Here is an 18,837-nt window from a genome sequence, read left to right on the forward strand (position 1 = left end):
TATAGAATATATAAAGAACCCTTACAACTAAAAATAAATAAATAACTAAATACACAACCCAATTTAAAGATGGACAAAGGACTCAAATAGACATTTCTCCAAAGACTATACACGAATGGCTAATAAGCACATAAAAAGATCTTATCATTAGTCACAAGGGAAATACAAATCAAAACCACAATGAGATACCACTTCAAATGTACTAGAATGTCCATAATAAAAAAAGACTGACAGAACAGATATTGGTGAGGATATGAAGAAATTAGAGCCCTCCTACACTGCTGATGGGAATTTGGAGCCACTTTGGAGGATAAGGGAGCAGAAGGTCAGGTAGGAAGTGACTGTAAATGGATTAAAGGTTTCTTTTGGGGATGATGAAATGTTTTAAAATTAGGTTATCCTGATCATTGCACAACTCTGAAAGTATACTAAAGCCATTGAGTTGTACAGTATAAATGAGTGAACTTTGTAGTGTATAAAGTATATCATAGTAAAGTTTAAAACCATATATATGCAAATATATATACATGTGTAGCTACACATACACATATATACTATATATGCTTATAAGCTCTGCAGGGGCATGAAGTTCCTGTGAAAATTGCTTGGCCAACGTGCAGATGGTCCTGGAGCTGTCACGTGCATATCATGTTATAGGAAGGTATGATTCTTGTGAGAAGGAAATGTATAATATACAAAACAGAAATCTGGCTTTTCAAGTGTCTGGTTTTGAGGCAGATGCTTTGGATAGGCCTGGGTTCAATATCATCCTTTCCTGGAACACAAAGTATAAGATCCAGGGGTCCCTCCATCTAAGATGCCTTACTCTGAAATGAAGCCTTCTTCTAAGGCCTGTTTTCATTGTTCTCGATATCTCAGGTAAATTTATAAAAAAATTTATAACCTTTGCCTTCCAAGCACAAATTTCTTTATATACATATTAGACCTCCTTTTCAACCATGGTCCAAAGCTGATGTGATTTACTTTTGGCTTACCTGATTTATCCACCTCTAAGAGAGGTATGTTTGAAATTTCCATTGTAATTGGGAGTTTTTGACATCTCTTTGCATGCTCACCAGACTTTCCCTTATTTACTAATGCTGTAATATCAGAGACAAAATAGATTTATGATTGCTCTACCCTCTTCGTGAATTGTTCTATCAATATGAAATATTCCTTGTTCTTCTTAGAACATTGCCTCTTGAATTCTATTTTGCTTGATAGGAATGTTGCTGTACTTGTTTTCTGTTTCTTAGCCTTTGCCTGGAAAATGTCTTTTTTTTTCTCCCTTTTTGTTACAGCTGTGTCTCTTACAAATAACATGTAGTTGAGGTTTCTGTCTTTATCTTATTTTGCTTTGTTTTAGACCAGCCTGAGAATCTCTGCTTTTTAATAAAGGAATTCAATCCATTCATATTGTCATGAATGTTGATTGTTATACTTATTTCTGCCATATTTTTTTATCACTTCCTTTTTGTAATGGTCTCATACTTAGAAAATACTTGTAAGAATAGTCCGAAGGATGCCAGTATACTTTTCACCCAGCTTCACCATCTGTTAATATTTTGTCACATTCTTGATCATTCCCTGTCTTGATATATATATACACACACCTATGTCGTGTGTATTATGTATTACATAGTTATATACACATGGTCATTTTTCATTTTGGAACTGTTTGAGAGTACATGTGAAGATTATATCCCTATATTCCTGCATAATTCAGTATGAGTATTCTAAGGAAAAGAAAACTATCCTACAGATCACTGTTCCACCGTTACATTTAACATTGTTACTATTATCCAATCTAGAATCCATCTTCAAATATTTCCCATTAATATGTCTTACGGAAATTCTTTTCCCACCCCTGCTTCCAATCCAGGATTGTGCACTGCATTTAGTTGGCCTGTTTCTTTAGTATCCTTTAATATGGAACAATTCCGAAGTCTTTATTTTATTTTCATGATTTTGACATTTTAAAGGGTATACGTCAGTTTGTACATCCATTTTCCTACCATCTTGTTTAATGGGTTTTGTATTTTTCATTGCTTTTTTTCTCTTCTTTCTGGTCTTTGATTCGGTTATTGAAGTTTTTTATCTGTTTTAGTTTGGTTTAGTTTTGGTTACATTCAGTTGTTCCATTTGCTTGGAATACACAATCTATTTCTACTTTTCTAATGATTATTTTTAGATGTTTAATGCCTATTCAGCATATTTTTTTATCTAGAATTATGCAGCATTTAACTTTACCCTAAGACCAGATGAAGTTTTATACACTTTCGTTTACCAGCTCCCTCTGCTCCTGCTGCCATTTTCTCCCCTGAGATCATCTGGTATTTTAATTTCTGATTTTTATTTTTTCATCACTCCTCCAACAATTAACAAAGGTCAAGTGTAATTTATTCTGGTTGCTTAACACCCCTCTTTCTTGTTGTATCTATCCTATGTCTTCTACTTGGGTTTGTCTTTCATTGTTTGCAAATATGTTCTTTACTAGTTTTTTTCAAAAATGATTTGATTAGGGCACCTGGGTGGCTCGGTGGGTTGAGCCGCTGCCTTCGGCTCGGGTCGTGATCTCGGGGTCCTGGGATCGAGTCCTGCATCGGGCTCTCTGCTCAGCAGGGGGCCTGCTTCCCTCTCTCTCTCTCTCTCTCTCTGCCTGCCTCTCCACCTACTTGTGATTTCTCTCTGTCAAATGAATAAATAAAATCTTTGGAGAAAAAAGAAAAAAAATGATTTGATTGATAACTTTTTTGAGACTTTACATTTACAAAAATGGACTGGGTCAAAACTTTGGGGTCAGTTTTTTTTCTCATAATTTTGAAGTTGTTCTAATTTCTTCTTGATTTCAATATTATTGATAAGTTTTGATGTTAATATTATCTTTGTTCTTATGCAGGTCATCTATTTTTTACTCTCTGAAGCCTTTATTTTTTTTAATTTTTATTTATTTATTTGTCAGAGAGAGAGCAAAAGCATGGAGAGCTGCAGGCAGAACTGGTAGAGGCAGAGGGAGAAGCAGGCTCCCTGCTGAGCACAGAGCCTGATGTGGGACTCAATCCCAGGACCCTGGGATCCTGACCTGAGCTGAAGGCAGATGCTTAACCAACTGAGCCACCCAGGCATCCCTATGTTTTTGTTTTTGTTTTTGTTTTTTTTAAGTAAGCTCTATGCCCAGCATGGGGCTTGAACTTACCACCCTGAGATAAAGAGTTTCATGTTCTGCCAACTGAGCCAACCATATGCTCCAACTCTCTAGAGCCTTTAGAATGCCTTCTTTATTCTTTTTGTTCCAAAATTTTACAAGAATGGATCTAGATATAAATTCTTTTTTTCACTTATCCTGCTTAGGACCTATTAGATAAATATGAATATTTTTTTCTATCAGAGAAATTTTATTTTGCTAAGTCCTCAATTATTTCCTCTCTTATATTCTCTCTGTTCTCTCTTTCTGGAACCACTATTAAATGGCTATGGGAATCTGAGTCAATCCTTACGTCTGTTAACTTTTCTTTCATATTCTCTTTGTTTTTTCCCCACTATGTTTTGAGACAGTTCCTCAACTTGCTATTTCAAAAGGCTGCTCATATGTGTCCATTCTACTATTAACTCCCAAATTGATCTTTTTATCTTAATTATCAAATTTTTTATTTCTACAATATTCCATTAATGTTTTAGCTACAGTATCCTATTCCTTTCCAGTGAGATTTTTGTACTTACTCTGAAAACTTGTGAGCTCTTTTAACTCTTATTATTCACAATTCTTTATTTGTTGAACTTTGGATTTTCTTCCGAGGTATTAATTTTCCTCAAATGTTTCCATGGTCTTTGTTGTCTGTTCATCTTTTTGAGAATCAATCAATGCTTCTGTTCTGTTTGAACCCTGTGCTGGACAGGCAAGATGTGCCGGGGGTTTAGGTTGGTGCTGGTAGCGTTCTCCTGGTGTTGCTTCTCCAACCCTTAGAGGGCACTCTTGGCTTCTTGCCCTGTTCTCCAGCTCTAGACACAGCTTTCAGATTTAGCCTGTGGGTTAATACAACTCCTCCTATTGTCCTGCCTTTCCCTGTATCTTCAGAGGCCCACTTGGCTTACCCACTGCCCCTTTCCTCCTATTGACTGAAATTTCCTGAGAGAAGAGGAGAATTGGATGCTGAGGTCTTGGTTACTCTCACATTTGTTATTGTTGTTGTTTTACCAGGTCTTAGGAACTCAGAGAGTTACAAGTCTCTACAGATTTGAAGAAAAAAGAAAGTATATTTAACCAAAAAGGTTGGGATCCCGATTTAGACCAGAGAGCGCTGACTTCTTTAGCCTCAAATGCTGCTTAAAACTTGGGATATGAAATTAGGAAAACTGGTAGGAGTTTCATTTCCGCCAGTTTTTCTAGGAGTTGTGACCCATCTCTGAACCTCAGTTTCTTTATCAAGTTGCTGAGGATAGTATGATTATCTGCTGCTTGTCTTCTGAGGTGATGAAATATGGCAGAGAAGTGATCACACTTGGTGAGTGTTAAAGAGCAACTCAAAAGCCATTATTCATTACACTAAATAGTGCCTCCTCAGACCTTGCAGTAGGGAGGAGTAGGAAATACTACATGAAGGAAGGAGAAGAACATGAGAAAGTAGGAGAGTATGGGAAAAGATTGAAATGACCAAGATGGGGGAAAAGGAGATTGCCACAATCTCTTGCCTCAGACTCCTGTTGTATAATCAATGTTTTCAATTCCTTAGACTTTTTAAAACCAAGATTTTCTGTGTGTCAAATTCAGAAACCCTGCCTTCTTTATGGCATAACATCTAGCCAAAAGAATCACTGTGAAGATTCCCATTTAACCAGAGCAGGTAATTGGTTATGGGGGAGAGGGAGGAAGGGATAGCTACTAAACTCAGTAGATAGGATTATAAAATCATATTAACTTTTCCCTAGAACTTTTTCAAAGGGACACTGTTCTGTGTATCTTGTTCTCTGTGTAAAAAACTTGGAGTTATCTAAAATCTGAATCTGAAAATATCTTCTATGAAGTGGGGGCTTTGTAGTGGGTTTTTTTCCCCTTCAGTGATGACAAACTGGATAGACCCATAAACATGGCAAATGATCTGAAATCCATGTGGGCTGGACTCATAACCAGAGTCCCCAGTAGGATCCCTCTCCTCTGAGGATTCTCATGCTCTTCCTTTCTTCAGGGAATGCATTTTCTCAGTCAGTTCAGCCCCAAGAAGTGCAGTATTCCCTTCGGTGCTTGACGTTGAAGAGAGCCAATGAGCATCAGTAATACTACAATGGAATGGATAGAGAGATTTCCTTCCAATGTGCTTTCATGTGGGTTATAACAGATGGCCTTAGCTAAGATTGGAATTTTGTGTTTTACTTCTTGGTTAAAATAATTCTTTGCCAAAATGTTTTCTTCACTAGTGTGAAAATGTCTAGCTAAATCAAAATGCTGCTGCCTGCATACAGATTTCTTATGTTCGCTGATTATTATTATTATTATTATTATTATTTTTTAGGGAGGAGAGAATATTTGAATATTTGTTTCCCTCCATTTCCATTCAGGGATTATTTGGTCATATAGAATTCAGCATGGTTTACCCAGTAGTCACTCACTTTTCTTGGAATCAAATAAAGGAAGGGTTTGGTCCAAGGTTTCCTATGTTTTAAAATGAAGGCACTTAGTGATGGTCAGGGTTATAGGACGGAGTGGGTTTAATAGACCAGAAGAAGGGCAAGAGACTGGATACCATCTGGGGATATTTTCAGCTAGATCAGCCAGATTGTTATTGACCTAAATCTGGCAGCTTCTCTGTGGCCAGCACGATAGGAATACAGTGAGCTCTGCCAATTCGCCATTGACAGGCTCTCATATTTCTAGGCATTCCAACAGTGGTTCCCAGAATGTGGATTTCATGGACAAGTACAATGAAAAATAAAAGAAATATGGAGATAAATAGAAGACCAAAAATCTTGGAATAAAGTTCTGCCCTTTAAATAGAGTAATTTCAAATATGTAAAAAAGTCTCCCTCTAATATCCTTCATTTTCTCATTTGTTTCCTGACCACTGAAAGTCAGATCTTGGGTCACTCCTATGACACACGAACAGATTTTTGAAAACCACTACCCTAGTCCATGGAGTAAAGTGCAACTTTTCTTTTTTAAGCTTTTATTTATTTAGAAAGAGAGAGAGGAGAGCACGAGATGGGGGAGGGTCAGAGGGTGATGCAGACTCTCCACCGAATGGGGAGCCTGATGTGGGACTTGATTCTGGGACTCCAGGTTCATGACCTGAGCTGAAGGCAGTTGCTTAACTGACAGCCACCCAGGCGCCCAGCTTGTGACTTTTCAACCTGCAAATCCACTTCAGAAGTTAAATAGCACCCACTACGTGGGAATATAAACATGAAGGAAAGCTCTCCATTGTAAGGACACTTGCGCAACCAATTATTCAGAACACTTCGCCAATAATGTCTTATTTGGTTCACCATTCTTTCAAAAATATTTGTGCAGCTATAACGACTCAAATAGCTGTTTTGGGCTATTATTTCAATTACAAATCTGAATGAGCCCAAGGTGAGTAAAGGGCTAATGTTTAAAAATTAAGAGTGTTTTTGTATTTGAGCTGATAATCTTAAATCCTTGCTGAAAAGGCAAAAAAGGTAGAGTAGGAAGAAGTAAAAAAAAAAAAAAAAAGGCATGAAGATGAGTATGTACATCCCAGAGAGCTCGTTTCTTTGGTGGCATGTGTGTGCACCTAAGAAGCTATAATTCAGACAAATGAATTGCAATCTTAATAGGGTGCTCCTGGAAAACCAAAACTGCATTTCTCTTTTGTCGGGGATGGAAATGTGCACTGTACTCCCAATTAAGGAAAGGTTGACTGAAGACAAGGAAGGTTTCACTATTCTGCCCTATTGCTCAACAAGCTTGTTTAACAGGCTAAATGGGAGGGAGGGTACTGCTTCATTCCGAGTGTTACTGGGCAGTTGCCAATGACAGTTTAAAAAATAAACTAAAATAAAACCGCTCAAGCATCTAATGGCGTGAAGGACAAGATTGACGTGTTGGGGCTCGCAGTTTTAGCTACAGCAAACTAATGACCACACACGTAATTTCTCGTTATGGATAAGGAGGCATTTGCGCAGCATCTAGTGCTTTTCCTATGATCTCACCGTGGAATCTTGCAAATTAACAGAGGTGTTACATTATTGTGGGAAAAGATTGAATCTGACAATGATCTCAGGCACGGAAGGAACGGGCTGTCCCGCAGCACATGTGAATTTTTCACGCTTCTTGGAGACTGGTGTTCTTAAACTTCCATTGGCATTAATTTTTACTGGTGAGCTTTTGCCCTTCTGGCCCTGCTGAGACGGCTCAGCAGACCACAAATCTGACGTCACAGTGTAATGCTCTCGGTCCTTTGCCAGGAGTTTCTGCTGTGTGCACACTTTCCTGATGAGACTCTACTCGGCTTTGACTCCTAACGGTGTCAGTCTCTGCCAATTACCCTTGTGAAAAGAACTCCTTTAAAGCATGGGTGTGTCTGGCTTTTGTACAAGGGGCTAGTCCCACGTTCTGTGACAGCTCTACCTTGAGTAACCCATGTGGGAATTCAGACGAGCGAGGGATGTGTTCTGACACTCTTAACCACAGTATTCTTTTGACTTTTACACTGGCCTCAAACATGGTACAAACAGTGATTTCGTTCTTGCTGAGTAGAGTTTTCTCACGGGCTTCTACTGAAACACAGAACATGGGCCCACAGATCAGAGCATCACGGTGATAATAGGTAACCTTTGCTGCAGGCTTACTAGCTGACAGGTACTGCGCTGAGCGTTTGACAATGTGCTGTCGCCCTTATTCCTCACTCTAATCTGTGGAGTGGCCATCATTATTCCCAATTTATGATTGAGGAAACCGAGCCTGAGAAAGATGAAGAAACCTGCCCACAGTCATGTAGCTTGTATGTGGTAGAGCCGGATTCCAGCTAAGGTCAGTCTGAGATCAATGCCATGTTCCTATCTCCTTACATTTTCTCTTAGGCAAGCCATTTGTCCTTGGGCTGGATGGAAAATCCTGGGAGAGAAGATCAAGCATTACACCCTGCCCCCCCAACGCCACATACACACAAGTCTAGGTTTGCCTCCGATAAAACATGGAATTAGTACTTATAGAGCTGCCTGACAGGGAGTCTCTGCTTGGCTTAGGGGACCAATTCCCTCCAAAAAATAGTCTTTTCTTGAAGCGTCTGCTGGTGGTGGGTGACCCTGAGATACCAGGTTGTTCAGGCCAGTTCTCCACCCCAAGAATAAAGCTTTTCTCCTTCCCCAATTACCTCAGGATTACTTTCCAAATGGGAGGCCCAAGCCAGTTCCTAAAAACAGGATGCGACGGGTACCTCCTCAACAAGATGGAAGACATGTTCCCTATGTTATTCTCATATTATGTGGAGGTTTGATCTAAGGCTTCTCTTGGAGGCCATGCTGTAGTTCTGGTGGCTAGGTGGCCCTGCCTTATGAGGACAGCTGCCTTTGTCAGTTAAACCTTCCCTTTCACTGGCCAGTTAAGGGGGACCTTACGAATGCCTCTCTGTAATAAATAGTGTTAAGCAATTCTAGCCTGGATTTAATACCTTCATAAAGTATTTGACTGCCTCCTCCAAAGATAGGAAAACTGGAAAGGTAGCCATGTTCATAGAAGTCAGAATTGAAAAATAATACAGAATGGGGTGCCTGCTGGCTCAGTCGGTAAAACACGTGACTCTTGATCTTGGGGTTGTGAGTTCAAGCCCCAAGTTGTGTGTAGAGTCTACTTTAAGAAATAAATAAAAATTAAAACTGAATAAATAAGAATTCCAAAATGACAAACATTTCAGCATACCCTTCTAAGATGGGAATAAACAGAACTCTTCTTTCTCAAGGCAACTAGGTTCTGAGGAAACAGAGTATACTGAAAGTCTCCTATTCCCTGAAAGGGTTTTAGAATTCTGCTTGATTGCCAGAAGTAGTTGGGGTAATATTTAGAGAGTGAGATAAGACCAAAATGAGTCTGTTTGGAATTATCCCAGTATATACTAAATTCTCTTAAGCCTCAAGGATAAGAGATGAACTGGACAAAAAGAACTTCCTTTGAAGCCCCGTTTGATGAAAGCTGACTTGTTTTATTTTAGAAAAAAGAAAAAGGCTGGAATGACAGGAATTTTATTACCTAAATTTCTTCTATTGAACTTCTCTTTAAGAAATATTCTGGAAGATTTTAAGATTATCCAATTATTTGCTAAAATAAAATTGAGTGATAACTTTTGGAGGAACTTTCTTAGCTATGACCTTATGTCTATGTGCTGCTCAGTAGTGAGCTGGTCTACAAGGGAAGCATAGCCAAGAACTGTAGTTCATGAATGCATTGTTCTAAATAATGAATGATGTACAGATGATGGTTTGCCTCGCATAATTTGGTCTTGAGTTAACTGATTATTCGGAGTCATATTTTAGCTTGTTTCTTCAGTGTTCTTATGTTTGGTACGAAACTGTCCAATTTCTCCAAGAGACAGTCCTTAAATTTGAAGGAATTATTAGTCTGGAGTTGGGAGCAAGGCAATTTAAAAACTCACCACAGGTCCAACCAGAAGAAAAGAGTGGTTTGTATGCCTGGTTAGTATGTGGTTTGGTGCGTCTTGTCCTATACCTCACAGTACGTGGAACAGAATAAAATGGGTCACAGGAATTACTGAATCAAGTTAATTTCATCTGTAACTTCCCACCTAATCCCAAACATGGGTCATTTTCAGAATAAAGTCTTTTTATGTTTTTAAAAATGAAACAAAAAAGATGAGACACAGAATAAAGAAAACAGACACATTAATCTAGGGCAAAACATTAATCTAGGGCAAAACAATTCCCTTCCTTTATAACAGTGGGTCTTAAACTTTAATAGGAATCAAAATTGCCTGGAGAGCTTACTAAGGTTGTACATTCCTGGCCCTATTTAGTGGGTTTGGGAAGGACTCAGGAATTTACGTTTTTAAGAAACATCCGGCTATTCTGATTCAGGTAACCCACAGATCATACTTTGAAGGATATTGAAACCATCCGAAAAGAGATTAGTATCCATAGGTGTTAATACAGCATTTCCTCAGGAAGTGAAACTTCAGGTAGAGAAACTTGAACAGAGAATCTTGGGAACCCATCTTTGGTCTGGAGTTTGCATATAGTTTGGTCTGGAGTTTGCATATAGTTTCCTTTCCTTTGCATGACATAAATGACATCCAGGACAATGTGGGAACAACAACAATAACACTCATGTGTGCGTACACACACACACACACACACATCTATAATTTCTATACCCATTAGTATTTTCTACAAATATATTCTGAGATGCTTGTTTAATCATTAGTGAAGACCTTCTTTACATTGAGTAAACCTTTGACCTCTTATTTTCTTCACATCTGAACCATGTAGAACTCTCCAGTTCAACACTGACAAGGGACCTCTCAGCTAAGACTTACTCTGCTCCAAGGTTAGGGGAGCTTCTGGACTTTGTTTTTCCTTTCCCTACACCTGCCTCTGCATTGACTACATTGACTAGACTCTCCTGTCCAGCTCCATCGAGATAGACTTCATCTATATGCTCTGACCTGGCCCCATTCCTGATCCCATTTCGTCCGAGATAAGCAGGATGTTAATAGATTTAGATTCTTAAACTAAACCAAGCAGGATTTAGCATTTAAGTTATCTCCTATTCATTCAACAACCTGTGCGCACCTACTCAATATTTGAGAGCCTACTATGTGCCAGGCATTGTTCTAAACATTTGGGATACGTTAGTGAACCCGAAAGAAAAATCCCTGACCTTACAGAGCTTATATTCCAGTATAGGAGAGAGATAATAAACAACATAATTAAAGCAATAAGTGCTATGAAAAAGTAGTTTGGACTATGTGCACATGCATGTATGTGAGTGTTTGTATGTGTGTGTATGTGTGTTGTGGTATTACATGGAATGGCCAGGGTAAGCCTTATTAAGAAAATGAGAATTGTGGGGGCACCTGGGTGGCTCAGTGGGGTAAGCCTCTGCCTTCGGCTTGGGTCATGATCTCAGGGTCATGGGATTGAGCCCCGCATTGGGATAGGTAGAAGGTGGTTTAAAAAGGTCGAAATTGAGATTACGGAGCAGTTTCAGTTATTGACAATGGCAAGGTCTAGATATTATGATGTGAGTGAGTGGCTGGATAGGGTGAAAGATAAAGTCATCGAGAGTGGGGAGGTCAAGGAACTAAGAGGTCAGACCTGGGATCTGGAGCTATACTGGCCACCACTAGGTTCAAGAGTGACTCCCAGACCACTGCTTAGTGTTCTCAGATGTGATGGCTGGGTCCTTCTGTTGCTTGGCCTGTTTGCTGCCTCAGCTGTTGGCACTGGTTTTTGCCCGAGTTCTGGTTCCTAAGTTCCAATCAGTAATTTGTTTAGTAGTCTGGTTCCTTCTAGAAATGGAGACTTGCTTTGAAGTTCGGGGCAGTTGACTATGGCTCTGTTGTCTTTGGTGAAGTTTCCTGGCCAATGCCTATGTCTGTCCTGACCTGGGAATCAGTTCTGATTTCCTGTTTTAGAGTTTGACCACTCAGAGGAACCTGGCCACTTCCTCTTTGGACTCTGTAGCTTTGACCGATGGCTGATCATGACTGAAACGGTACAACAGTCCCTCTGGGGCTCTTTCAACTCCCCAGACCTTCAGAGTCAGTTTGGCAGCTGGGTAGATTCCCTTAAGAGCCTATCCTCATGCAGACTCTCTTAACCTCCCCACCTGTTCATATTCCTAGGAGGCCATTCTACCTTGGGTCAAGGACTAAGATATGAAATACTACTGAAGGGAGGATCTATAAATGGACACAGAAGTGGCAGGTATTAGACACATATCAGTCTTTTCCAGAAGAATCCTAAGTCCAGCTTCAGATCCTCCATGTTTAGAGTTCCTTCTCTTAAAGGTTTTGTTCACATAACATACCTTTTGACTCATAGCTAAAAACTAAGCAGTATGTTAAACCTTCCTGGTAAAGGAAAGTCATGTGAGTTATATATAAAACACATGATATAAAGCAGAAATAGCTTTCCAAACGCACTATAAATTTTCAGAACTAGAGCAATGATAAATGTTAAAAGAAAAAAGAATGTCAGTGATAATTTGACAATGCTGGAAGCAAGATGCTGCTTCCACCTGACATAATAAAACAGAATCTAGAGTCTGCTAATAAAGATGGAAATAAAGATGGAGAGGGGCGCCTGGTTGGCTTAGTCAGTTAAGTGTCTGCCCTCGGCTCAGGTCATGATTCCAAAGTCCTGGGATCGAGCCCTGCTCAGTGGGGAGCCTGTTTCCCCCTCTCTCAGCCGTTCCCCTCCCCTCCTTGTGCTTTCTCTTTTGCTCTGATCTCTCTCTCTCTCTCCCAAATAAATAAATAAATTCTCTAAATATAGAGAAAAAGATTCAGTTTATAATAGTGACAAAAAACTATAAAATTCTTAAGGAATAAATTTTAAAAAGGAAAATGTATTATCTCTATGAGGCAGACTGGAAAATCTCCCTGAGTGATGATGTAAAATAAGATTCACATAACTTGAGAGACAATTTTGTTTTGGATGGTAGGAAGACTCACTCTAAGAAAAATGTCTATTCTTTCCAAATAAATAAGATTCATGTATTGGAATTCCAACCTGAATCCCAATAAGCTTAAAAAAAATCCTGGGCAAAATATTTTAGAATGAAGATAGAAAGTTAAATATCTAAATGTGACCCATAATCTTTTAGAAAGATTGAGAGGGGCATGTCTTACCAATTATTAAGACATTATATGAAATAACTATGACTGTAGCTAACACTGTCTTGTGTAATTAAAATTTGCTGAGAGAGTAGAAATTAAATGTTCTCACAAAAAAAAAAGGATAATATATGTGAGGTAACAGATGTGTTAATTAACTAGATGGCAGGACTCCTTCCACAATGTATACACATATCAAATCATCATGTTGTATACTTTAAATAACTTAAAATCTTGGGGTGCCTGGATGGCTCTGTTGGTTGAGTGCCTGACTCTTGGTTTCAGCTCAGATCATGATCTCCAGGTCCTGGGACTGAGCCCCACTTTGGATTCTCTCTCTCCTTCTCCCTCTGCTCCTCCCCACCACCTGCTCTCTCTCTCTCTAAAATAAATTAATAAATCTTTTTTTTTAAGTATCTTACAACCTTGTCAATTATAGCACAATATAGCTAAAAAAAAAAAGAAAAAAACATTAAATAAATGGAAAACATTTTGAAAACTGAAAAAAATGGAAAAAAGACTCTAATTCAAGACAGTGTTAGCACAAGACTGCAAATATTGATAGGAAGACTAGAAAGAACATCCAGAAAGAGATAAAAATATAAGAATTAGTAAAACAAGGAAAAATGGTGCTTTATATAATAAGTGGTGCTGACCTAATTACCTATCCATCTATGAGAAAAGTTTTAGCCCCCTCTCTCATACACAAATATCCTACAGATGGATTGAAAATCTTGACTATTATAAATAAAATAATAAACATGTTAAATGAAATTAGAAATGAAATTTTTATTACCTGGCACTGAGAATGAATTTCTTTATAAAGACTGTAAATACAAGAGAGCCAAAATCTGTAAAGATAGCTTTGTTTGACTATATGAAGGCAGAAAATAAAAAGATGCATCACAAAGTCCAAAACCAAAAATAATAGACTGGGAAAAAATTAATATTTTATAATATATATAGTAAACAGAGCATTCCTTTGTTCCTTTTACACAAGTTAATAAGCCAAAGATAAACAGTACTTTTGAACAATGGATAAAGAATGTGAACAGACAAATCATAAGAAAGAAAATGAAAATGACAATAAATATTTTAAAAAGGTCAATTTCATTCATAGTTTAGAAATTTAAAATAAAATAAAAACAAGATCCCATTTTTTTGTCATCATGACAAAAACTTTAAATGTGTCACAACTTCCTTTTCTGGGGAGGATGCAGAGAAAGGGACAGATATATATTATTTGTGGGTGTGTGGATTATTACTAGTAGCTTAGAAAGGAATTTGATGATTTCTATTAAAATTAAGTAAGATAAGTATTTTGGCCCAGCTATCTCACTTTGTGAATTTTTATCCTAGAGACATAATACACCAATTTATATAAGGTCCTGTAGTCATGGATATTTATTGTAGCCTATATACCATTAAAATCTATATGTCTGTCATGGGAAAAGATTAAAAAAATACATAATCTGGCTTAGCCACACCAGGGGATGCTAATGCATCCAGTCATAGAATGAGTTTAATCTGTAGGTACTGTGTTGGAAGGAAATCCAAGGTCTTGTTAAGTGGGAAAAAATTTAGATAATTTGCTCAGTGTTTTCAGTACAATATATACTATTCTGAGTTTTTGTTCATGTTTTAATGAAGTCATTTAACCCTCACAGCAATTCTATGGGAAAGGTTCTGTTATTACTTCCATTTTACAAAAGCAAAGTTAAGTATCAAGATATTGAAGTAACATATCTGAGCTTTCAGATCCAATAAATTTGAATCCAGACAGTTTGATTTTAGAATTCATGTGTGCAACCACCATTCTGAAAGTTACATTTTGGATGTTTAGTATCAATCTAGTGTTCCAAAAACAAACAATGATTTTTTTTTTTTTTTTGAGAGAGTTCACAAGTAGGCATAGAGGCAGGCAGAGAGAGAGAGAGAGAGAGGAGGAAGCAGGCTCCCTGCTGAGCAGAGAGCCCGATGCGGGGCTCGATCCCAGGACCCTGAGATCATGACCTGAGCCGAAGGCAGCGGCTTAACCCACTGAGCCACCCAGGTGCCCCCAAACAATGATTATTAACCATTTCTTTTTTTTTTTTAAGATTTTATTTATTTATTTGACAGATAGAGATCACAAGTAGGCAGAAAGCAAGAAGTGGGGAAGCAGGCTCCCTGCTGAGCAGAGAACCCAATATGGTTCTCTTTATAAAGACTGTAAAATCCCAGGACTCTGAAATCATGACCTGAGCCGAAGGCAGAGGCTTAACCCACTGAGCCACCCAGGCGCCCCTCTTAACCATTTCCTAATACATCTCTGTAACATTTGACTTGTTGCAAGAAGGGGCTTATAATTTTTAAAACAGCTATTAAGAAAAATATTTGAAAATGAAATTCAAAAAAAAAGGGTTTTAATTACAATATGGTACACTTGAAACAATACAACACTATACATTAATTAACTGGAATTGAAAACTTAAAAGAAAATTAAAAGAGGGAGAAAAAACTTCTGGGAGCATGATGCTGAATCCTACATCTAATTATTCCACTTACAGAGGGAAAGTGACTCAATGTAAACTCTTTAATTAATTCATTCTTCAACAAATATTTATTGAACACCTGCCTATCCTGTTCTAGGTGCTGGGGATATGCAATGAAGAGACTAGACGTAGATCCTGCTCTCATGGGGTTACATCCTAGCTAGAAAAAGATACAAACACGCTAACTAAAGCATTTGAGGTGGTAATAAGGGCTCTAGCAACAAGAATAAAACAAGATAAGGGATATAGGAAATGAGGTATGAGTGTTATGGGTAGGTGAGTTGCCAATTTTTGTGGAACGGTCAGAGATGATCTTAGGGATAAGGTGACATTTGGGAAGAGAACTGAAGGCAATAAGGTAACAACCATGTGGGTAACTACGGGAAGAGTGTGAGAGCAGAAGGAAGAGCAAGTGAAAGGGCTCTGAGATCAGAGTATGCTTGGTATGTTCAGGGTACCAGAAGGTCAGCATGGGGTAGGGGGTGGTCAGGAGGAAGAGATCATGGGAAGACCATGTAAATAAAGGATCTAGCTTTTTCTATGAGTGCCATGGGAAACCACAAGGATGTTGAACAGGTAATGACATGATATGACTTACTAGCTAATGACAAATAAGAGTTGGTCATTTCAAATTTGAAGGTAGTGCGGTATTTGCCATTCACTCCTCACAGTACATAGAGACACTGCAGTGAGTGTCTCCTGAGAGCATTATTGGAAAAGAGAATTTTAAAATGGCCTGGGTATGTGTTTAGAGATGTCTGAGAGAACAATCAAGTGGGATTCCAGAGGGTAATTGGAAATGCCATTCTTGTTTGAATGGACCCTCTGACAGAATGTGTCGGCCATGTGGTTTGCTTTGCAGCTACCCTATCCAGAGAAAAAAACCATGGAAAACTGATAAGGATGTTTTATTCCAGAAGGAATATTGTTTGTTTGTTTCATTTTCAGCAAAGGGAGCACGGCTCATAGGATTTACTTAAGACTGACCTCTTCACCTAAAAAACAAACTAACCAAAACAAAACAAATAAAACCCCCAGGATTTTGATTTGTCAAGAAAGCTCAGAATAACATGATCATTTCAAATGTATTTTACACATTGTGGGCCCAGGCAAACTTTGTGTCTTAGGTTGGGTTCCCCAGAAGCAAATCTTAAGACCGATTTGTGTAAAAGTGATTTATTAGGGAGTATTCCTAAGAACCTACAGGAGGTCAGAGAGAAGGAACCAAGCAAGGAAGCATGTAGTGTCATGAAAGTCTGCAGGTAAGCTGGCTCCGTGGCACAGGGAGCTCTGCAGATAGAAGGCACACCTCCGTGTTGGCCCCATTAGGGCAAAGTCGCTGCACGCTTTATGACACAGCTTAACGTCAGTGATGGCTTACGTCAGTTATCGGTCAAGCGCTCTGAGAAGGGAAGAGATGCTAAATCCTCAGGCATACAAATCACGGAGTGGACTCCACTGAAAATCGCTAAGAGACAAGATCCAGGATAAGAACATCATTTGACTATCAAAGGGTCTTTGAAAACTATTAATGGAAAGTACGTCTCACTCTTTCCTTTATAGTCTTCAAACCATCATGCTTCCATAGGAAAACAAACCTTTGGCTCAAATATCAACTTGGATGTTTGAAAAATGAAAGCAAGATACTTTCTCAGGCAGAGAAGCTTCTTAACTACTTAGAAGAACTATCTTTTTGAAAGGTACAGACAGGGGGTACCTGGGGGGCTCAGAGGGTTAAGCTGCTGCCTTTGACTCAGGTCATGATCTCCAGGTCCTGGAGATCATGGGATTAAGTCCTGGGATTAAGTCCCTGGGATTAAGTCCCACCTCAAGCTCCTCGCTCAGTGGGCAGCCTGCTTCTCCCTCTCCCCTTGCCTCTCCCCCTGCTTGTGGTCTCTCTCTCAAATGAATAAATAAAAGATCTTCCAAAAAAAAAAAAGTGTAGATAGTACATAATACTTTCTCTGATGCCCAACTCCCACGTGCTGAGTGATTCAGTGGTTCAGTGGTTCAAGCTCAGACTTAGTTGCCCATTGCCTGATTGAGGAAAAAGGACTCACTGGTGCTCAGGAACCTATCCTGCTCTCAGACATGCTTCTTTTGGCTACATAATGTTTAAAAATTGGAATTGAAATATTTGTCTGCATAAAAGGTATATTTTGTGCACAAAGAATGTATCAAAAATTTATTCAGTCTTCACAGTATTCATAATATGACTAAAAGGCTGGGAGTCAAAGATATAAAATAATCTATGCTAGGGGGACAGTGAGTGTGGCAACATAAAATGTCACAACAGAGATAGGAATTTCAGATCCTTTGGATAGTTTCCTTAATAAGAATAATAAGCCAAAGATAACACTCAACCAATCTGAAATAAAATTGCCAAATAAATTTAAAGGGCATTTTAAGGGGCTCCTGGGTGGCTCAGTCAGTTAAGCGTCCCACACTTGATCTCAACTCAAGTCTTGATTACAGGGTTTGAGTTTAAGCCTCATATTGGGCTCCATGTGGGGTGTGGAGTCTACATAAAAAATGAATAAATAGGGACACCCAGGAGGCTCAATCAGTTAAGTGTCTGCTTTCAGCTCAGGTCATGATCCTGGATCCTGGGATCAGGCCCTACATTGGGCTCCCTGCTCAGTAGGGAGTCTGCCTCTCCCTCTTCCACCCTTCCTTTCTCCTCCACTCCCCTCACCGCCCCTGGTTCTCTCTCTCTCAAATAAATAAATAAAATCTTTTTTAAAAAATTAAATAAAGGCTATTTTAAGGAACAAATTATAGTCATTTTAAAAGGAATGATAGATAATAAGATTGCTAAATTAAATACAAATTTTTGGAGGTTATAGTTTACCTAGACAGAAATAATTTGCATCTCTATCAGATAAAAATTGAGACGTTAATATTTAACACGTGAAGTTTATATATCATAATATATTTACATACAAATATTATGTATATAATTATGTTATTACATGTTACAAATCACATTTATAAATATGTAATTACATGTTACATTTAAATATTACAGTATATACTTTTACAACATTTATAGATTTATTGCAAAATCTGGGTCTTTAGCATATCAAGCAAAAGTACATTCCTGTAAAAATAAAGTACATTCCTCCAGATGATTTAATAATGCATGGGTGAGACTGACAAATAACATCCTGGTCCAGTATTATGTCCTCTCTTTGTGTCAGAGATGTTTGAAAAATTATCCAAAATTTCTAAATTTTGGATAATTTTTCAAACATCTCTGGCCATAGCACTAGAGATTATAATTTAGTTGGTCTGAAGAAGGACCCTGGCTTATTTTAAAGCTGCCCTAAATTAATAAAATACACCATTTTGAAACTAGCTATGATAAGCCAAACGGTGATTGAACAGGGATCTACCAATGGGAATTTTGTGATGCATAAGACTAGGAAATGTCTCTAGTTTCTATGTGTGATATGGAACTAGGCCAGCTGGGAGCCTGAAGATAGAAGATAAGGACTGGG

The sequence above is a fragment of the Neovison vison genome, chromosome 12 (assembly GCF_020171115.1).
Source record: "Neovison vison isolate M4711 chromosome 12, ASM_NN_V1, whole genome shotgun sequence".
In the NCBI taxonomy this organism is placed as follows: domain Eukaryota; kingdom Metazoa; phylum Chordata; class Mammalia; order Carnivora; family Mustelidae; genus Neogale; species Neogale vison.